Source organism: Drosophila takahashii, chromosome X (assembly GCF_030179915.1).
Source record: "Drosophila takahashii strain IR98-3 E-12201 chromosome X, DtakHiC1v2, whole genome shotgun sequence".
NCBI classification, from domain to species: Eukaryota; Metazoa; Arthropoda; class Insecta; order Diptera; family Drosophilidae; genus Drosophila; species Drosophila takahashii.
Window position 1 is genome coordinate 4,979,937 of NC_091683.1, and position 21,540 is coordinate 5,001,476.

At 35.9% G+C, this 21,540-nt stretch overlaps 1 protein-coding gene across 2 annotated transcripts in view; it reads left to right on the plus strand.

The window, feature by feature from the left end:
* kek5 (kekkon 5) overlaps window positions 1-21,540 on the plus strand; it is a 120,503-nt gene that overhangs the window by 1,893 nt on the left and 97,070 nt on the right. Inside the window, exons 1-2 of one of the 2 annotated variants that reach the window (XM_017155600.3) lie at window positions 2,182-2,551; window positions 9,766-9,862. The gene's annotated coding sequence lies outside the window, so the exon portion shown is untranslated. Of the gene's footprint in view, window positions 1-2,181; window positions 2,552-9,765; window positions 9,863-21,540 lie in introns of those variants that run through there. The other variant, XM_044396158.2, reaches the window with a different exon arrangement.

Sequence of the window (21,540 nt, forward strand, 5' to 3'; positions counted from 1 at the left end):
TTCCACAAAAACTTTCTTACCCTGAAAGCTTTTATACTTTCATTGCGCGCAGGAATTCACAACACACTTTCTAGCAATGGTACCATAATTATGCATTTCTTCGGGGCTTTCACCACGCAAAGCTATAACCATAAAATATATGTTGTCCTGATTTTTCCATTTGGACAACATTTGCCATAAAATAAACGTTGTCCTGATTTTTGCGTTAGGCATATCTATAAAAAAAAAGCTTTTATGGGATGGGAAATTTTACCGATTGTCCCAAAAAATAAATTTCGGAATTCTCATAAGCTTGAGCTTTTAAGCCATCTTAAACTTTTTGTTTTTGAACCTTTTTTTCATAATTGTTAGAATAAAAGTTAATGATAATAAAAGTTACACTTTCATATTTTTAGCTTTGTAAAACTTTTTCTTTAAATAGATAAAACTTTACGTGTATTCGCCAAAGGAAAAAGCGTTATTGTAAGCACGACAGAATAAAAGTGCAGTGTACATTTTACACATGAATGACACTTTGAAATATAACTGAATTTTAAAACATTACATCCGAAAGCTTTTTCCATTTTCCTTTTATCACGAAAATCCTTTAATACTGTAAATATCCTGTAGAAACCGAAAAAATCTGTATTTTTGTAGGGTATATTTGTAACCTTGTTTTGGGTTGTAAAATGAGAAAAATATGTATTACTACCATTGCATTCGATTTCGTACTATTCCATAGTTTAGTTTATACTTTTTTAGTCTTAGTTCAAACCTGATGAAGGAATTTTAAAACCTGAATTGAGTAGGTAAAATTAGCTAGTTGCCAATTTACATGAAGTATTTCTACGCATTGAATTAGCGTGTATTTTTTCATAGAAACTCCGTTGACGATGTAAAATATCTACACGGAGTTCAAATTTGTTGCACGTTTCCTTTTTGACACTTTAAACCTTTGAGTTTATATTTAAAACACAAAAGATCCCGGTTAGGTTTGCCCATTGGATATGTCAAAAATCTTTGGTTTTTTATAGTTTTGATACAATTGCAATGGTTTTATTTTTTACAAAAACTCGTCAGATCCTTCAGGAAAGTACCAAGGACCTCGGTGTTATATTATTGTACTCATAACTCAAAACAAAACATTTAGTGTTGTATAGTTATATTACTGATCTTATATATATTATGTTGTTGTATAACAATAATTTTAAAGGTGTTAAAAGTTCTGTTCTTAAAGTCGTTTATCCTGATGCTACGCATTTCAATCTCGTTTCTTTGAATCCACGATAACTAAAAAATTTATGAACCGATTCTTTAATTGTCTTCACATATTATTTACAGCTTTTTAAATTGTGCTGGTTTAAAAAATGAAAAAACAAAAAAGTATTTTATTTCATTCTTTCAATCATTATATTTTGAGATAGGTTGATCTAACACCAGTTATTTTTAGCTACTCCATGGAAAGCTTTTGTCAGAGCCTCAGAAAAAAGAAAAGTTTTCGATATTTGTTAAGTTTTTTTTTGGCCACTAAGCAATTTTTTTCAAAATATTTATTGCCTTTGCCCCAAAACCCTGTCTTTTTATTCTATTCATCCTCTTCTTGTTCGATTTGTTTCTCACAGTGTAGTGATGTTGGTTCGTTGTTGTAACTGGTTGCATCCAATCAACTGAAGTTGCGGTCCCGAGTTAGATGGGTCACTTTGGTTGCATCGAGCACGTTGCACTCGTCTCGGCTTAGTTCGCTTCGATTCGGTTCGGATCGGCTGGGAGTTGCTTTGTTATTGCAAAGTCAACCGAAAAAAAAAGCTATTCAAACCAACCATAGTTCAACCGTTTTAAAGTAATTAACTTACAGAGTCATAAACATTAAAAAATATATGCCGTTTGTTAACTTGTTGGTTATTAATTACCGCAAAATACAGAGATCTTCTAATTGTCAATTCCTATCCCGAATTTCTAGATCTAGGTGGCGCTTTCATCGCTATCAATGTTTCCCTTTTCCGCCACTTTGGCGCGATCAAATGTTCGATTTCAGCGATTTTTCTTGCAGTGACCGAGGCGACGTGTTGGCCGCGAACTTGTTGCATGCGCCGGTATGGCGCGCGTGTTCGAGCCCGAACCCAGTTCGAGGCGGCTCGGCTCGGAGCTCTTTCAAATTGGTCGCTTCTCCAGCGCGCGTTTCAGTAGCGGTTTTTTCGTTGCTGTGAAATGAAATGCTAAATTGCCGTTGCCGTCGCGTCGTCGCCTTTGCATTTTCCTTTGCCGCCAATTGATGGCCAGTCGCGGGTAACGAAACACGAAAAGTCGAAGTCGAGCGTCGCGTCGAGTGTGTTTTTCACCGCGGGAAAAAAAAAAAAAAAAAACACGCGGCTGTTGAGTGCATTACTCATATTCTTTTTTTTCGGTTACTTGCAAGTGAGCGTGAATAGAGTACCACCACCCCCACCCCAAAAAAAAACCCCCCAACCCCAAGCAAACCACCTTTACTTCTTCTTCTTCAACTCCCCCCTCGCCAAAAGGCGATTAAATTTGGGAATAGCGGAGAGCAGAGCGGATCAACACAAAGCGAGAGGTAAAGAGAGAGATAGTGAGAGAGAGAGATAGTGCATTAAGTGAGTGGAGTGCGGAGTGTCAGTGTGCAAGAGAGAGAAAGAGAGTGCAATTGTTGTTGTTGTGCCTGTGTTTGTGTACCAGTTGAACCGGTTCGACACTCATCTTCGACTTACCTGCAAAAGCAGCAACAACAACGAGAACAACAACAGCGCGTGGTTTGTGCTTGGAAAAACATGGAAACTGAAACTGAAGCAAAATGCAGCATCGCCAACAACAACAACAACAACAGTGTGCAGCTGCAGCAATTGTAATGTCAAATGAATCAAACGGACTGCATCATTTGCGTTTCCGAGAGAAAGAAAAGAAAGGAGATGAAAATAAAACGAAAGAAGGGGCAACGCAGCAAAAAATACATAAATATATATATATATTACGTACAAATGTACATATGTATGTATGTAAAGTGCGGTCTGCAGACCGAAGCCATTAACCCCAAAAAGGCAAAAAAAAATAACATCATCTGCTCAATTCGATCCGATCGGTTAAAGAAAACGTAAAATTCCTTCACTGATCAGTGGGAATTTTTCAATTTTTCAGTCTTTCGAGCCTCCCAAAAAAATAATATATCAATATTTTGAACCTTAATATCAATATTTTTTAAAATTTCGATTTTTAAAATAAACAAGAATTTAATATTAAATATCATTTTAGTACGGTGATCTTATTTAAGATCTTTATACGGATTTAATGTGAATATTGCATATCATTTTGGAATAGTGTTCTTATATATGATCTACGGAATTGATATGAATTAAGATTAAATTGAGGAAAATAAGATCAATTTCAAAATGACAACTATAATATCACTATTTTTCAATTTCGATATCAAAATAAGAAAGAATTTGAAATTAAATATAATTTTTGTAGGGTTAATTATATGATTTAGATATGAAAAGAAAAAATAATTTGATATGGTATAGTGATCTTTTATATTTGATCTTTGTATGACATGATTATTATACTTGCTCCTTAATATTTTCCGATTGGTGGCTAATATGCATGTTTCAAGTGCATTTTTTTTTGTAAATAATATTTCCATAGAGAGTTAACCCTGGATGCCTACCTGCTACCTGACCTGCTAGGGGTTAAGCACTCAGGCAAGAAGTTTCGCGTGTAATTGACGTTGCCAAAAATTAAGAAAGAAAGAAAAACAAACAAACAAACAAACAAGAAGAGGACAAAGCACGAACAACAGAAATTAGAAGACAGAAAACATAAAACAGAAGGGAAAACTTAACTGAGAGCAGAAAAGCCCTGGTTTTTTTTTTTTACTTTACTTTGTTTTTTTTCTTGGTTGGCCATCATGCAGTACAGTTAGTCGCCAGCGGAACTGTCCGTGTGTGTGCGTGTGTCTGCGGGTGCGATTGCCCTGGTATTGGTACGTGCGTGTGCGTGTGAATTGATGTTTTTGGCGCGGCACTTTTTTGTTTTCATGAATTTATCCTTTGGGCGAATGCGAAGAAGAACTGCAGCCAAAGGAAGAGGGAGAAAAGAAAAGCTAAACACAAAAAACAAAGCGATTAGCAGGAAAATCCAGGAGATGGCAATATTGCGGCCTAGAAAGTAATACCCCTAAAGACAGGAGGGTGCCAATAAGACCATGGAAACCATGGTATACCCTTATTTTTAGACCACAAATCCGCATATTCAATCATCATTTTATGGCTCGAAGTTTTAATGATTTGATATGATATTTTATGGCCTCCTCTATTTACTACAGTTTAAATGGAATATGACAGGAACGGAATTTTTCATTCAATAAATTTCCATTCTCTTCCCAAATGGAAAATGGAAAAGCGACGGAAATAGATTTGGTTTCCATTCCAACTCACGGAATACCAAGTATTTCAATGGAAAACTCAATTTCTGATCTGTAAAAAAGGCATATAGGATATTTTAAAAATAATACTATACCATTTTAAAGAATTCTAATATGCATGGATCACTATATTTTTATAATAACTTTTTATGAAAATCTTTTCAAGCTGAATTAAATTAATTTTGAAAATTCCATCTCGAAATACAAAGTTTTTCAATGAAAAACTTTATTTCTGATGGATGTTTTGTATGAAAACCGTTTCAAGCTGAATTAAATTAAATTTGAAAAATTTAGGATCTCACGAGGCTTTTAAAATCTCAAAATACCTCTCAAAAGACGTTCGCTAAAATAAGAAACGTCGTTTCGCATTAACCAAAGAAGACTTAAATAGGGATTATCGTAAAATTTGAAGAAAAATTGGCCAGAGAGGACTTGAATAGGGATTATCTTTTCCAATTACTGTTATATTTGTTGACGAGTCAAAGTTTGTGTTGTGTTTGGCTGCCTGGTGGTAATTTTGCTTGGCTGTAAAAATCCGACGGGAATTAAAACTCCTCATTTTAAAGTAAAAAAACTTCTGGGTGCTGATGCAGGAGATAATATTCGATTTTATCAAGACAATGACCCCCGAAGTCGTCGGCCATTGTTCAAACATCGCTCGTTTGTATCTCTACCGCGTTTTTTGAATCGCCGACCGACCCACTCACTTGACCCATGCGTTATCGAAGATTTGTAGACAACTCAAGGGACAAACGGAAAATATCAAAGAAGTCTTTACCTTTAAGGTCATTGAATGAGAATTGGACGCAAGTCAACCCAAAAGTCACCCAAAGTTGAGGGTAGACGATGCATCCAGCGCCTGCAACCAAATATAATTCCATTTCACACATAAGCTCTAAGCTCTAACAGAATATGAAAACCATTTAGATTTTCAGTCGGCAGAGTCATTGTTCTCTGGCCCAAGAGGGGATAACAACACCAAGTGCCTTTGCCTTTTTGCAAAATACTGCAGTGTTTCTCAGGGCAATGATAAAGCGGCTTAATATGGTCTTTCATCAGAAAAAAGAGGTCATTCCCATTCTTAAATCAAAGTATGATAGACTATTGACGATCAAACAAAATTGAATATTTGTATTTATTTGTATTTTGAGACCTGAAAACGTGCATGACCTTGTTTTCGTAATTCGCCTAAAACGAAAACAACTTGTACTTTCGGGTGTAACTACCTAACTTGCTTGAGGTGGTTTTATTGCTTGGTTCGAGTACCTACAGGTATACCCCATGCAGTTTTTAAAACCACATCTAAACGATTGAGGTTTAGATACAATACTTTATTTTACCTAGTACAAAAGATCTAAAATCATTTTTCAAAAGGATAGGATCTTGCTTTCTTTTTGTATCCTTGACTCCAAGAGCAAAATATCGTTGATATTATATTTTTGGAAAACAATTTTTTTAATAAAGAGTGGGTATATTATAGTCGGGACATTCAATTTGTACTTTCTTACTGGTTTTTGGTTTCTTTTTATACCCTTGACTCCAAGAAGAAAATATTTTTGATTTCAGATTTTTGAAAAACAATTTTTTTAATAAATAGTGGGTATATTATAATCGGTACATATAATTTGATTAATTTATTATAGATCTTATCTTTCAATAGTTTACTGCTAAGGATCCTGGTTTCTGGTTGTATCCTTTTATTATTATTTTATATCTTAAGATTGTAAATAGTGGGTATATAATAGCCGGGACATTTAATTTGTACGTTCTTTCTGGTTTTCTCCATGCTCGAGTTCGAGTTCGCGTTGAGTTAGATTTTAGAGTTTGGAGTTTGGGTTAGCTGTAGTTAAGACTAACGTAGGCAGCGATTACAGCAAAAACAGCAACGGTCACTTCGTCAGCAACAACAATAACAACAGTAACAACATGAGGAACAAACAGTAACAACAACAATAACAGCAACAACCAGAGCAACCACTTCATCGAAAACTCGTTTTGACAACAATTATGGCCCAAGCGGAAAGGCAGAGCTCTCTGGATGCGGATGGTGGACGGAGTGGATAGAGTGGATGGAGTCGATGGAGTTTCAAATAAACTTGGCTCCAAACAAGCACAAAGAAAAGAAAGAAGCTGAGGCTGAGAAAACTCAAGTTTAAACTGAGACTGAGATGGAGATGATGAAGGATTGCCTGTGTTTGTGGTTACTGTGTTACTGTTTGCTTTTGGCATTAAGACACCGAAGAGAGTAGTGGTAGTAGGGTGTACAGCTTGACCAGCTTCTTTCGGCTTCCTTCTTCTGATCGAAACCACGCGATAATAATAGTCCGAAACCAGTATCATCCCCAAAAATACTTGCGAAAAAAGGGGACATTTCCTGAGATAGCATCTCCCGAATTGCAAAATGTGCAGGAGAAGTTTTTGTATTTGATAAACAGGGTGCGATTGACAAGTTTTCCCAGTTTAGGCATTTATGGGACCGGGACCCTTTTAAACATGAATCACTTCAAATCGAAAATAATGCGCGAAACGTGCACATCGTCGATTATATGTTGACGCATTATGTCTGGCCTAAAAAAAGAGATGTGTGAAAATGAAAAGGACGTGTTTCATGAAAACAATGAGCCACCCTACAAAAAAAAAGTTGTTTTCCCAATGAAATTTAAATTATTTTATTTTCCATATTTTACAGTGGCTTGCAAAAATCTGGGATAAAGTAAAATAAATAATACAAAATCTAAACGAATAAAAATATCTCTTAAATAGGTTTCGCTATAAAATGTTGCAAAGAATCGATTTTAAAGGTTGTTTTTGACTATACCAATTTTGTGGAACCCGTGAGGCTTTCAGTTTAATAAATCACGTTGGTGTACAGTAAATTGGTGTACAAAAAAATCAAAAGAGCGCCCAAATTGGCACCCCTAATTGAACAATTTACAACTATTGCCATTTTACTATGACCCAAATATGAAATCATAAATATTGGGACCTGAAAATGAAAATTGTTACGTTGCGGGGTTGTTTTAAAATATATATAATATAGGTATATACAATAAGTTTGCAATTTTCTTAGTCAGTATCCACATTCTTTCGGTTGTAAAAATGATATCTGGGTTATAAATAAACGTTGCAGTTGAAGCTCAATAAGGGGAGATAAGTCGGTAGGAAAATAAAATGAATAGATAACACAGTCAGTATGGGAAAAAATTGACTTTTTATGAAAGCTTTTCATTTACTTGGTTGTTGATTCTAAATTGTGGAAAAGAAGGGGGGTTTCCCCACAACTGCATTATCTATCTATAGTATGGATATTTACCTTGAAACGTCATTGTTTGCTTTTGAAATCCCGCTACCCTGCTTTTATGTGGTTTTTGCATTATTTCGGCTTCATAAATGTTTTTTTTTCTTTGTAGTGCTCGTTTTGCGAGTTTTATTTTCCTTTTGCGCCTACGCCACTCACTTCTTCTTCTTACTTCTCCAATGTTCATAAGTTTCAGTTCTTCGCTCTCCTTTGTGCTGGCGTTCGTGTTCGTTCTTCATCATTGTTTACTCCTTTTGTGCCCTCCATTCGCTCTCGACACTTTATGCTCTCGCCGTCTCTCTTTTTTTTACGCCGACTTCGCTTAGGTGATCAGGTCAAACCCGGTTGCAGTTCGAGCTAAAGTTCGATTCGGAGGTGCAGCTTGACTTGAAGTTCGATGAAACATGTTTGAGTGCAGTGTGAAAAACTTGTGGAGACTTCAGTGCGATGGCAAACAATAAGAAAATGAAAATATTTGATTTAACACAAAACATGAAAAATCGAAGTCTCTTATTCTTAGCAACGATTATCCATTTTTTCCCATTGCACTTAAAAAATGTTTGCAAAGAAGTCAACTTGTTAGATAAACTTATAGATTTATAAAATTTTGTCCAAGTTGTAGACCAAATGTGGTATAAACCTTTTCTGAGTATTAATTACAAAATTTTAATTTAGTAAGAACAAATTTTTTTTTGTACCTATCAAAAAGTTAATATTTTTTCAAGTGCTTTGATTTGAATTAATCTTTCAGCACTTTGAGATTAAGAAACTTTGGCCCGAAAACGCCTGACTAAAATCAAAACACCCACGCCGAGGCTATTATTAAGAAGTTGCTTAAATCAAATATGAAAAAAACTGCCTTAAAACTAACTTTTCTCACGCTCGATTCGTATATTTATTATTAATTACCGACAGCAGGTAAGCGCGAACTCCTTTATGCGCCAACCCACCCACCTACTCACACACACACACGCACTGTTGGACACGCACCCACAATATGTGCATGTGTGCATGAATATACGGAAAATCAATTAAAACTTTTAATTGAAAGAAAGATTTAAGTGAAATTTAATTTTTTTTTTGCCCCCGTTCGTCAGCTCTCATTTAACTCATCTCTGCCCATCTCAGCCAAATCTCATCATCGCAGAACTCGACTCAACAAAGTTAAAAAAGTCTACGGAAGCGGTGTTTAATAGGTGGGGTGTATAATAGAGACCTACGGACATGTGATAATACTTATAAGCACACACGATGACGGAGTGTCACGATAAAAATACTCATTTCGTCAATTGCAAGTCACTTTTCTGTAATTTATGTCTAATCGTGTAGGAGCTGTAAAAAAAAATTTAATAAATTATTCACTTAGGCACGGAATGTCAATATTAAATAGCATCCAATTTTGCTTTCAAATTAATTCAATTCAATTAAAAGGGTCTACAAGTTTGCGGTTGATTATATTTGTACAATTAATAAACAATGTATAAAGTTATTACTAAGATACAAGTAATTAACCGCAATCAAATACAGCATAAATGCACTTAGAGTTCTCAGAGCGTTTTCATGTGCAAACTAACCATGAATTTTCCTATGATTTTGGCTTCAGTTATTTTTGTTTTTGTTTATGCTCTGTTACCCGCAGGCAACACCACCGAACTTTTAAAAAATCGTTAGTTACTCGAAACTAATTGAATTCGCGAGTACCAAAAAAGAAAAAAAAAAGGCACAAAAATACCTTGCGTTCTAATTAAGGCTTAGCATCCGGTACATTACCGAAAGAAGTGCACCCAAGGACTTTAAGTGCTCTCATGAGTGCACTGCGTGAAATGAGGATACGCCTTTTGGTTTTGGAGTTCGAAAGCGCGCTAAAAAGCTAAATAGCGCCTTTTATGCCAAGCTAATCTGCGGATTCTAATGGTTAATGGTTAATTATGTAAAGTGTTTAATAAGTGTATGTTAAAAAAAGTGGTTTATGCACCATAAAAAATATAATAATATTTGTAATATTTTCATGATTTATGTTTAAACAAATATACTTACTATATATTTATTTTTTCAGGCTATCGTCGATGTCATAAGTTGTTTGCTTAATGATTGGAATTAAATAAAAAACTATATTACTACTTGAAATGCTGAGCTGCTCCAACATTAATAAGGTAAATATTTTTTAAAATATTAATTCTAGAAAATAATCGATATTTTCGATATTTTGAAAATATTGATTCGATAAACTCAAATTAATTAATTCAATCAAAAATCTATTAAAATATATTTTTAAGATAGTTTTCAAACTAGGTAATTATAGCAAACTTACCGTGTGTTTCCCCGCCAATAAACGGCGCTAATCCAAGTAGTTTATATATAGGCAAAAGTACATACATGCATATGTGACACGGCCTTATCAAACGCATGATACTACCGGCTGCCAAGCAAGGCTTGTAATTTTTAAATTAGAATTACGTGATGTGCCTGCCAAATGGGCATTATTGAACGGTCGGAGAGCTAGGCAAGTGGCTACGAAAATGTTGTTTAAAACAAGGTCGAAAGCCAGGAGCTAGGAGGCTAGGATGAGACTTTGTAGCAAGAGCAACAAGCAAAGAACACTTTGTGGGAGATGGGGAGATGGGGGTTTCGTTTCGGATCAAGTCGTGAGGAGACTTTAGCTTCTTAAGAGCCAAAAACGTTTCTAAAAACCCCACGCTTTTTTTTAATGGCATACACCCGCTGGCTGGGAAAAACTAAGAGAACGGGGAAAGGAAATGACTGAGGGAGGATGTGGGGTGTTAGGTGTGCCAAAGTGGTAGCATAAAGACGACCCCCCGAAATTAAACAGAGAAGAAAAATTACAATATGTATGTGTTGTCATATGTCTTCCTTAAAGGGGCAAAACCCGTGGGTGAAAAAATAATCAACTGTGGATGATGGGGACAGATGGCAAGGATTAAACCCTCCCCTTAATCATTCAGTCCAACACACACTCATACCTTGAATGTAATTGACTCGGAAACGCAGTGCGAAATGTATGAAAAATAAAGTTACTTTTGGGCTAAAAGTTGGGTTTAAGGAGTAACCTTAAAAATATCGATATTTAAAGTATCGATAATATCGATGTTTTTATAGAAAAAATAAGTCAAAGCTAAAATAATTATAATAATATTATATTATAAAAATATTATAGTAATATTTATAATAAAGGCCAAGGATGTTTCCGATAAAGATAATTATCGATATTTTCGATAGTTAGGGTTCTGAAAAAGTTATCTTATATAACAGAATTTCTCAGGCCTGTAAATCATAAACAAATTATGTATAGTATGACTAATTTAATTTTCTGATAGCAAGTAGGGAACATACCATATACGATCCTAACATATCATACTAAAATATTAAAGCATGGGAACTGAAAACAGAAGGAAGCAATTTTCCATGCATATAAAAACGAAATTGTACAATTGAATTGTATGGACTTTATAGGGTTGAAAATACTCGCCAACGCCATAGCCATCGCCTTCGCCTTATATTGTATTGTATTCAGAAATACTGCACATTGAGTACTGCGATGTATGGGGAACAGAAACCGAAACAGACCAAAATGCGTCGTCAAGATGTCTCCGTTAGGGTGAGTGGCCTTCGGGGGTGGATGGCTGCACATTCCACTATATTGTTGTATATATATTGTATACATACAACAAAAAAAAAGAACCATATCGAAGAGGTGGTTTCCCATTCACATCTCTCTCTCTCCCAGCTCATAATAATAATACAAACCGCGCCAGGCGATTGGAAATTAATGAAATTTTATACAAGAGTCCAAACCAAATTGAAGTATGAATGAGAGTCGAATGGATGTGTAAATGAACGTCTGCCGGCCCAGCAGCCTCCCCTTCGTTCACCACCCACACCATCCCAATATATATACATACATATATTGAAGTATATATGTGGGCCATTACAAAAAGGAGCCAGATGAAAGCGGAACTCCATTACCCCTGGAGAAATTGTTGCCGGGGCTAATGCGAAATTTGTATGCAGTCCAAACAACGGGAGTCATTTCTTTTGTTTTGTTCCGCAAACGCTCTGCCTTTTGTTTTTTTTTTTTTCCAGTTTTGAATTTTTGTTCTTGTAGGCCTGCTGCTCTCTGCTTTGGATTTCTGTTTTCTGTTTAGGCACTTGGCGCTGAGAAAAATAACAATCAAATGTAATGTTTGCCAAAGAGAAGTAAGGGGAATGAGGAGTGGGGTAATAGGGAATTCAGGAAATTAGAAATACCCTCTCGATTGGCCATTGACCATTAGAACCTCTGAACCTCTGAACTAACCCCCTTAAAAACCCCCGAAAAAGAAGCACTCTCCGAAACCCGTGAAAAAGTTAATACTTTCAGTGAGTAAATTTCATTAACATTTTATTGACACAATCCAGACCCAGACGAAACATAATTAGCTATGCGCGAGCACGTGAAAGAAATACCAAGCAAATAGATGTCAAGAACAATTAGAAAGAGACTTGCAATTGGATTTGAAACACTGTTCAAATTTAGTGTGTCAACTAGAGGTGTATCGATGTTTTTGGGAATTTCCTTCGATTGCGATTGGACAAATGTAATTAATCGAAAATATTTTATTTAATAAATTTTAAATCTGTTTCCTATCTTTTTTTTAGTTTTTGTTTGGTTTTTGATAATAAATCGATATAATCGATTTTTTTCTGTAAAATTTAATCGAAAAGAATCGATTCACAATAGCATTAACTGTGTTTATTATTCTTTTCAAATATAAAGCCCTTCGAATGGCTATATTAAATTCCTTCAAGTCTATTTGACCCTCAATTTTGTGGGCTCTTAAAAAACTCACTCGCATCGTACATACATATGTTAAATTTTGTATATTGGTTTTCCTTTTTTTTTTTTGTTCTGGTGGCAAAACAGAAATATTTGAGTTTTATGCGCACAAAATTATAATAGGCAGATGCTATGTTGCTAACCCAACTCCATCCGCACAATCTCTTGGTCTCTTTTTTTTTTCGCTTTTTCGCATCCCCTTCTGGGCATCCCAAATGATGGTACATACGTTTTTGACGATGTGTGCTTGCTCCTCTGAAAGTGCCATTTTGTATGGGGTGCCATACACATATAGATAGAGGCGGCAGGTTGGACAGTTGAAGAATCTGAAGATAAATCTCATTATTATGGCTTCCGTTTATTTTTGAACACAAAACGCATACACCAACTCCAGTTTGTCACAGCAGCAGCAGCAGAAGAAGCAGCAACACCATCATCAGCCTCAGTTTCGGTTTCCCTCTCCATTCCCTTCCTCCATCCAAGTGCCATCGACTTCCACCGGTTTGGTTACCCATCTCCGGAGACAAGTTGCCAGATTCCGGTACGAAACCTAAGGACTCTCTCACTTACAAGTAAGAAACGAAGACTTAAGTCGAGTGCTTGCGACGCGGAGATACCCTAACTGCTATTCAGAAAGGATTTTTGTTTTTACTCGGATATAATATATAGAAAATATTATATAATATTTAGAAAATGTTATATATATTATAGGACTCAGATATAATACATAAAAAATATTATATATATTATATGGCTCAGATATAATACATAGAAAATATTATATATATTTCAATACTATTATGTATGGTTTATAGAATATAGTTACAGATTTAATACGTAACTTGTAAAAAATAATAAATCAAAAACCAAGGTTTTATCATGCAAATATGAAAGTAACTTTGTGTTCTAACAACAATGTTAGTCTATTAAAATAAATTTGTAATTACAAATTGTGATCCATTTCTAAAGGCTATAAAAAAATATATTTTTTTAAGCCGCTTCCTTTGCGCTCTGTATTTATGCTAACAAAATTGCTGTCAAAACGAAAAATGTAACTAAAATTTAGAGTGATTTTGTTTGCTTGAATATTGAGCCTTAAGCTGTTAAAAACTTTTTATTTTCTTTTCAAAATTCATTCACATTTTTTTGTTTTGCAAAAATTTAAATTGCTTTTGATATTTTCACTTTTATATTTTGTATTTCTTTGCCACCAATCCAACGGAACTAGTGTGCATGGTTAAATCAACTCTTTCCCCCGAGCAAAGCTGATTAAATAATGTATGATTTTATGGCGCGAATTGGCAATATATGCTTGCATTTATTTTATTAGCCTAGGTATAAATGTAAATCTTTGCCACGCAAAATTCCGCTGACCACAAACGTTGATATGGGAAACAGCAACCGTAACCGTAACCGTGTATCCCAAAACGGATTACCAACGTGGATGCGTTCGATGACCTTTTTGTGTGGATGCGGGAGGATTGGGAGGATTGGGAGTTTGGTAGATTGGGGTTACCGTTACCGCAGATATTGTGTCGCCAGCAAGAAACTGAATCTGAAACTGAAACTCCGGGTGCGCTGGCACATTTCCATGAATTTAGGATTCTATCATCATTTTTATCGGTTCGCTGGCGAATGAAATTTCCCAACAGCTTCTTCTGGGTTCTGACTTCTGGGTCAAAGGACCCACAGACTTCTTCTCCTCGCTTCAAATCACGAAGACGTATTCGACATTCACATTTCCATTTACTATTTCCTGTCAATTTTTCTTAGGCATCGTTCGCTTTCTCCGAAATATTGTGACAGTTTGCAATAAACGCACACGGAACGAAGCCCCCAGAATCTCTTCTTCACTCGGCACCTGCCCATCCCTTCCCCCCACAATTTTTTTTTCTTTTCCTTTTGGTTTTTATGACCATAAAAAGAAAGTAAATGCACTGAACTGGAGCTTGGATAAATTTATACAGCACATTTCATGCGATCAACACATAAATATTATTATTATTTTTTATGCGAATAAACCACGAATCGCCTATATATATAGAGATATATATATATAAAGCAGATAATGTGTGGAAATGTATAGGGAATGTATAAATACCGATGTGTTTTGGTCAAATCAAACAGTTTATTTAAGGTGCAAACTACACAGAGTCATAAAAATTCTCTGCTTTTGGGTTACAAACTGGGATTTTAGCCCGCTTTTTTCCTTTATATATTCCCTTCCCTTCACTCTCCTCTCCCTTTTTTCAGTCACTTGCTTTGTGTCTAATAGTTATAACATTTTTCGCAGCTTGATGCTTATCTTAAGTCGCCTTGGGCCATAATCAACGCTGACATGTCGGCTGGCTGGCTGGCTGTTGGATGGTCTAGATGGGCCTTAGGTGTTCGTTCTGGGCTTTTGAGGGGTGCCGACGAGCACACTGAGCTGAGGCACCGAGTGCCGAGTGGCATATTGAAGGGCTTTTGGAATTGGGACCACAAAGCTCCAAATGCGTATTGCATACATAAATTTCGAGTCGAGTACGTTTTGCTCACGTTTGCTGCACAAAATAAATCTTTGACAGACAACCAAAATGGGTTGGGGAGGTTAGATGTTAGCTGGGGTGTTGTAGGTGTACAGATTGAAGTAGTAGTAGCAGGAACCGGACTTGAAGGGTATGTGGTAAACAAAATCTGTACAGAATTTCCTCTTCCCCATGTTGCCATGGATGCCATCACCAATTCCGCAGGAGGTCATCCAGAGATTCAAGCCCCATGAATCGTTCTGTTCTCTTTCTCTGTGTGAGGAGTGCTATTTAGAATTTTCTGCCCCGAAACTATGTGCTTTGAACGCAGTTTTCGCATTTTTTGTTACGCCTGTAAACTATACAATGTCATATGCTTTGAAAGGCATTTTTGAACTTGACTTTATGTTTTAATTGGTTTTATAATGGAGATTTGCATTGCAAACAATTGAGTGTAAATAAACTGTTATGATAAGTAAGGGTTATCGATAACACAATAAATATTTCAATGCAGCACTGCCAACTTCACTTGATTAAGATGATGCAGAGAGAATATTAAAAATATTAAATTTATTTATCTATCTATATAAATAAATCACATAATATTTCTTATATATTTCTGATTTTACCAAAAATAAAAATTAAAGTTGTCATAGTTCTAGACAAGAAATCGATTAATCGAACCGAATTAAATGTGTCTCCCTCCAGACAGATTGCTATCATATATTATTTGCTCATTCCCATGGCTAATAGCCCACATTATGGCATATTAATAATCAAAGGCCCGGAATGCTAAACGCACTTGTCGTGAAGATCACAAAAAAGAGATATATAGAAATCAAAGTTGAGCCAAATCGATATAGATAATTAATGTGTTAATAATAGCTTTATGTGTTTCTCTGGCTCTTTGAAAATGGATTGTGGGCCCGTTTGGAAATCAGAGTTTTGGCAGAAAATGCCGGTGGAGGGGGAGGGTTGGGTGGCGAGGCAGAGCGATTAAGATAAGTATTTGATGGTATTGAAAAAAAAAAGAAAACACAAATGAGCCAATAAGCAATGTGTTGCGACCTGCTTTCCGAATCGATAAGAGCGCAACAACAAAAAAAATGCCATAAAATGTAGCTGAGCCAGAAGAAATACGATAGCATATATAAATTTATTTAAATGAGCGCTACGTGTAATGACAGCCAGGAGAAGGAGGAGAAGCTTTTTCGTTGCCTGGTAGCTAATTTACCAATCGATGTCATTGATACTAGCGCCGCGAAATCAGACGGAAACTCCAAGAAGAGGCCCAGAATTACCTTGAATTACCCAACCCACCCATTTACCGACCCACCCACCTACCTCTCGCATTGCTTTAATTAAATTTCGCATTGATATTTGTTTGCTTGTGTTTGGTTACGGTGGACGTTGAACACTGAACCCACCGATGGACAGATCGACCGCCGGCCGGCCGACGACTTCTTGCCTTTTTGTTGTTTCCTGCAGTTTGCCGTGCAGTTTGGCTTTCGACCGCGCGGTGCAAGGCGGCGGCGGCCATGAAGGAGCCAACAGCCAACAGTGAACAGTGAACAGCCAACGGCTGGCAGCACGTGCTTAAAATTGCACCAGAGGAGAATTCTTGATTCTACACGAATAAAAACAAACAGCTCGATATCAATTTGATATTCAAGGTTCAAATGGATATTTACATTGTTTGTAGCATTTTAGATGTGCTCTATGCATTTTAATCAAGTCTTGCATTGGAAATTCTGCTTAATCAAATAGGGTCTGGGTTCAATCCCCACTGCTGGGGATTTTTTTTACTTTTCATATTGATATTATACAGTATAACATTTTTAATATAATTTTGGATAGATTAAGTATATTTTATGCATCGGAAAATCTGCTTAATCAAAAAGGTCTGGGTTCAATCCCCACTGCTTGCGTATGAATTTTTTTCCTTATATTAACATTTTGCTGATATATAGAAAAACCATGTAGGAAATGCTACATTTTTGAATATCTGAGTGAATTTATTACAAAATCCGTCAAAGCAATCATGAGATCCCTATTTTTTCTCAGTGCATCCTGGCTACTTGCACATGTGGCCAAGAGTGTGTGCAGTCTAGGGTACAGCGTACATGTTCACACTTACGGGCGTGCTTAATTCCTCGCAGCTATTCAACTGTACAGGGAACGGGTTTATTCGTTTCCCTGATTCATTCATTCATTTACGCCTCACTTTTTGCCTTCCTCGTTCGTTGTGTTGGTGACGTCGTGACGGTGATGTAATTAATGACGCTTGCTGCACAATTTTTAAATTGAATTGCACCAGCAGCAGCAGCAGTACAACTTTTTAGCTTTCTTTCAATCGGATTTCTGGACGAAAGGTTACAAATTTGAGCTGCTTACATTTGGGACTATTGACAATGAAAGCCAAAAAAATGAATGAATTTTATATTAAATATTTAACTCTTTTCCTAAAGGTGATAGTATTGATTACCAGAGATTAAATATTCATACACGTCACTCTTACATTAGAGAGGGTTTTGTACAATATTGTGGTTTTGACCCAATAAAGTATTGGACGTCATTAACGTTTTAACCATGTTTATGTACTTTTCCGCATTCCGGGAAGTGAGAAATGAGTAACAGTGGTGAGAATATAAATAGACGGATGGTACTTGATATAATTATCGTTCGAAATGTGTACATCGTGATCTATGTGTTGTTGGCATAGGAGAAGGGGCATTTCCGTACTTAGTTTCTCAATTCCAATATAAACAAACCACTCTGCTTCCTGGTCACAAATTTTCTCGCGTGCTTTCCCTTTTCATTGTTGTTGCTTACTATTGGAGCCCAATTAAAATTCTAAAATACTGTTTTGTTGTTCGGAATCTTGCATACCCACTCCCACTCCCCATATATGTAACATCATTTGCGATCTCTGTGGGCTCACAGCTCACAGAAGGGAATAATTTATGCATTTCATATATACTTTCCCTGCGCTGCTTGGTTTATTACCGCTCTGATTGTTATTTTTCGTTGGCTCCGCAACGCGCCACTTACAAAAAAAGGAGAAAAGAATTTGACTTTTGCTTGGTGTTTCTCTGTTTCTGTTCTCTGACTCAACGTTGCATTGTTTACGGCGTGTTCCGCTTCTTCGTGTGGCAAAACCAGCACCACTCGACTCCACTCCACTCCAATCCACTCCACTTGATGGTGGGTCAAATGAAGTGAACGGGTGCCGCTGCGCCGAAAGAAAATCCGAGGAGGGGATGGGGACGAGGATGGGACAGGGACCGGGCTCTGGCACAATTGTGCTCATAATTGTTTATCTAAATTGACTGCAGACCTCACTTTAAGATGTATATATACACCCCATATATACTCCATATATACACACAGAAAAAAAAATTGACAAAAGATCAGATTGATAGGTGCAGGTTAATTTAATATTTTTTAAAGATCAAGTTCATATCATTTTGATATTAATAAAGATTATTTTTATCTTTTTTTTACTATTTGTTCAAAAATGCTATATTCATAATATAATAATATAAAATCAATTTGTTATGTTTTAAGCATAAATTTTACATTAGTCATATTGGTTTTTTATTGATATGATATAAGGTAGAAATGACCCTATTTCATATCGATTTTTTTTACTGTGCATACTATATGTAGATATTTAGGTACACATGGACTGCAACTCGATACATGTAAATAAATATACACAAAACACACAAAGATCGTTGTGTTGTGTTGTCGGGCATATCGATGCCCCACTGTGACCCATAAGAGTCATCGCCCTGGGAAGAGTGAGCTGTGGAGTGTAAACAATGGAATTTAAAAGGTTGCATTTGTAGGAACTTTACGTTAATTGTGCTTAATTTTGAATAATTGATGGTAATGTGGAAACTATAGTTCAATTATTTCAATAACGATTAACTTGCCGCATAATGAATGTATAATGTATATATTATAACAATTTAAAATGCAGATCTCTGCGCAAACAAAAGAGTTACTGAATTTTCTTTCGTTAAAATGTTCAATTACAACTTATTCCATTTGTGATGCAATTGTAATGCCAAAGGTATTTTAATTTATGCATAATTGAGGAGAATTATATGCAGAGCTTTGCACACTCAACTCGCTTCAGAATAAGCAAAGTAAATAGCCTACTTCTTTGTCGTCGCTGTTCTTTTGTTTATTTACGTTTCCTTCATCTCAGCTTTTAATAGCCAGAGGCGTCGAAAAAAGGCAACTGGGCGGGGGTTTTGGAAGGTTAAACACTCTGGCATGAAGTCCTAAAATATCCTTTATAAATCAGGCAAAAATATAAATGTGATTAAAAACCTGTTGACTTTTACAAAATTGAGCTAAAATAATATCAGATGTTAAATGGGATATTTTAAAAAATAAATCGAAGTTTCACATCTTGTAAAATTAATAACCATTCCATTGAAATTACCGTATTATTTAAAAACTTCTTTTGTTTCTAATCAAGACTGTTTAAATTTTTACCGTAGAGGTTGATATTGTGAAAATATTGATATAGATATTGTGAAAATATCGAAAAAGTCGATAATTTTCAAGCTCTAATGGCATATGTGTACAATGTAGTCGAAACATTCCAACTGTTTCTACTTGGTTGGCTTATTAATAATGCCGCCTAAACGAGGGGTTCATTTTGTAGCCACCTATTTAAGAATTCCTGAAATTTATAGCATAAGCATAAGCAGTTGTAAAAAGATATGTACAATCGAGAAATGCACAAATATCAGCTGGGGAAAGGGTGAGGGTACTGTTCAAATTTTCAACATTTCTTCCTTTCGGGGGTCTCCTCTGTTCTGTGGCCAATGTATTTTCATTTTCATTTGCATTTGGCTCGCTCTCTTGTTTTTAGCTTTTTGCTGCTGCGCCCCTTTGCTTTTGTGCTGCTGTTGTTGTCATCCGTCGCTCGTTTGGTGCGAGTGAAATGCAAAGCAAACAACAATTTGTAATTTCCGTTGTTTCCCAGTTTCCCAGCTTTCCCAGCCAGCACGGCCATCTAGAGCCATCTAGAGCCATCCAGCTCGACCAGATGAGGCTGTGTGGTGGTGTTCCATGGGTTTCAGGGTTCCAGAGGGGCAAACACTGCAGAGGATATAAAGGGTCAGAGGAACACAGAGATGGGCGTGTTTTCATTTTTTGGGCGGTAAGGTGGTGGGGAGGGTTTGGGGAAACTATTCTACGCTCTTTTAGGTGCAATTTTCTGCTTAAACTGGATGAAAAAAAATCTCTGCTGCCAGCCGAACGCGTACCAAGTTTGCCATGGCAAGTCCTGCCATTCCATCCCATCGCCGTGGTCGTAACACGTCCGAGAGGCATATCGGTCCAAGTTTAAGCCAAAGTTATTCGGAATGCATTTTCGGTGATTGGAGAAGCATTGCTATGACCTCAACCCAAAATGCCAAAGACTATGGAAGATTTGACACGCAAGCCTTATGCGTACCTCTTACTGGAAATGTTTATCGAGAGGGAAAGTAAGAAAATATCGTTTAAAAATACCATAATTATCGATAAAATATAGATTAGATCGATTTTATCGATAAAATGTTGGTTTTTCCTCTATTTTCTTTATTAAAAACCACTTTGTAATAAGTTCTTACAATGTTACGTTTAAACTTAGTGAAGACTCATCTTTTGTGAACGTAATATATACAAAACAGAATATCAATTTATCACGAAAAAATTTTAAATTTAAAATATCGATTTATATATCGAAGAAATATCGATTCAGTAACGATATTTTTATATTTTCTTCGTATTATAAAAGATTACATTAGATAAGTTTCAATCTGAAAGATGCGTAAACAAAGGGAAAGTTCAACCTGACCCACAAAAGGGAATTGAAAGTGCCTGCGAAAATCAGAATGTAAATATCGAAGTCTCGAATGCAACGAAATAACAATTAGCCAACGGATCCTGGCACTTAAGTCAAATTAGTCAGACAAACAAAGCCTCCAATACTTGCGGACGTTTCGACTTTGGGGCCCAGGCATTAATGTCTGGTCAAACAAGATGCAGATGCAGATGGCGATGGATAAATTAATAAAGATCATTAGGAGACGAGAGGGGAAGTACATACATACTTGATTGTTTGCCAATGCTTTTAGGCTGTGTATTTACATTTCGATTTTGGCACATTTTGGCTCAAAGGGCGCTTTGAACTGCATTGATATTTGCTCTCACTCAATCGAATATGATAGCTTTCAAGGAGTATTTCCTTTTCCACTCCGACGATCACTTAAATTTGATATTAATATTTCTTATGATGTTTTTTCTTCAGGTAAAACTGAAATATAATTGGTAATTAAGAAATATAAATTATCTCTGTATTTTTTATTTATTAAAGATTTTATATTTCTTTATTTTAAAATGTAATAATGACCTCGGGTTCGATAAAGTGCTCAATAGTAAACATAGGTCGATTAATCACTAATATATTAAAAATATTTACAAT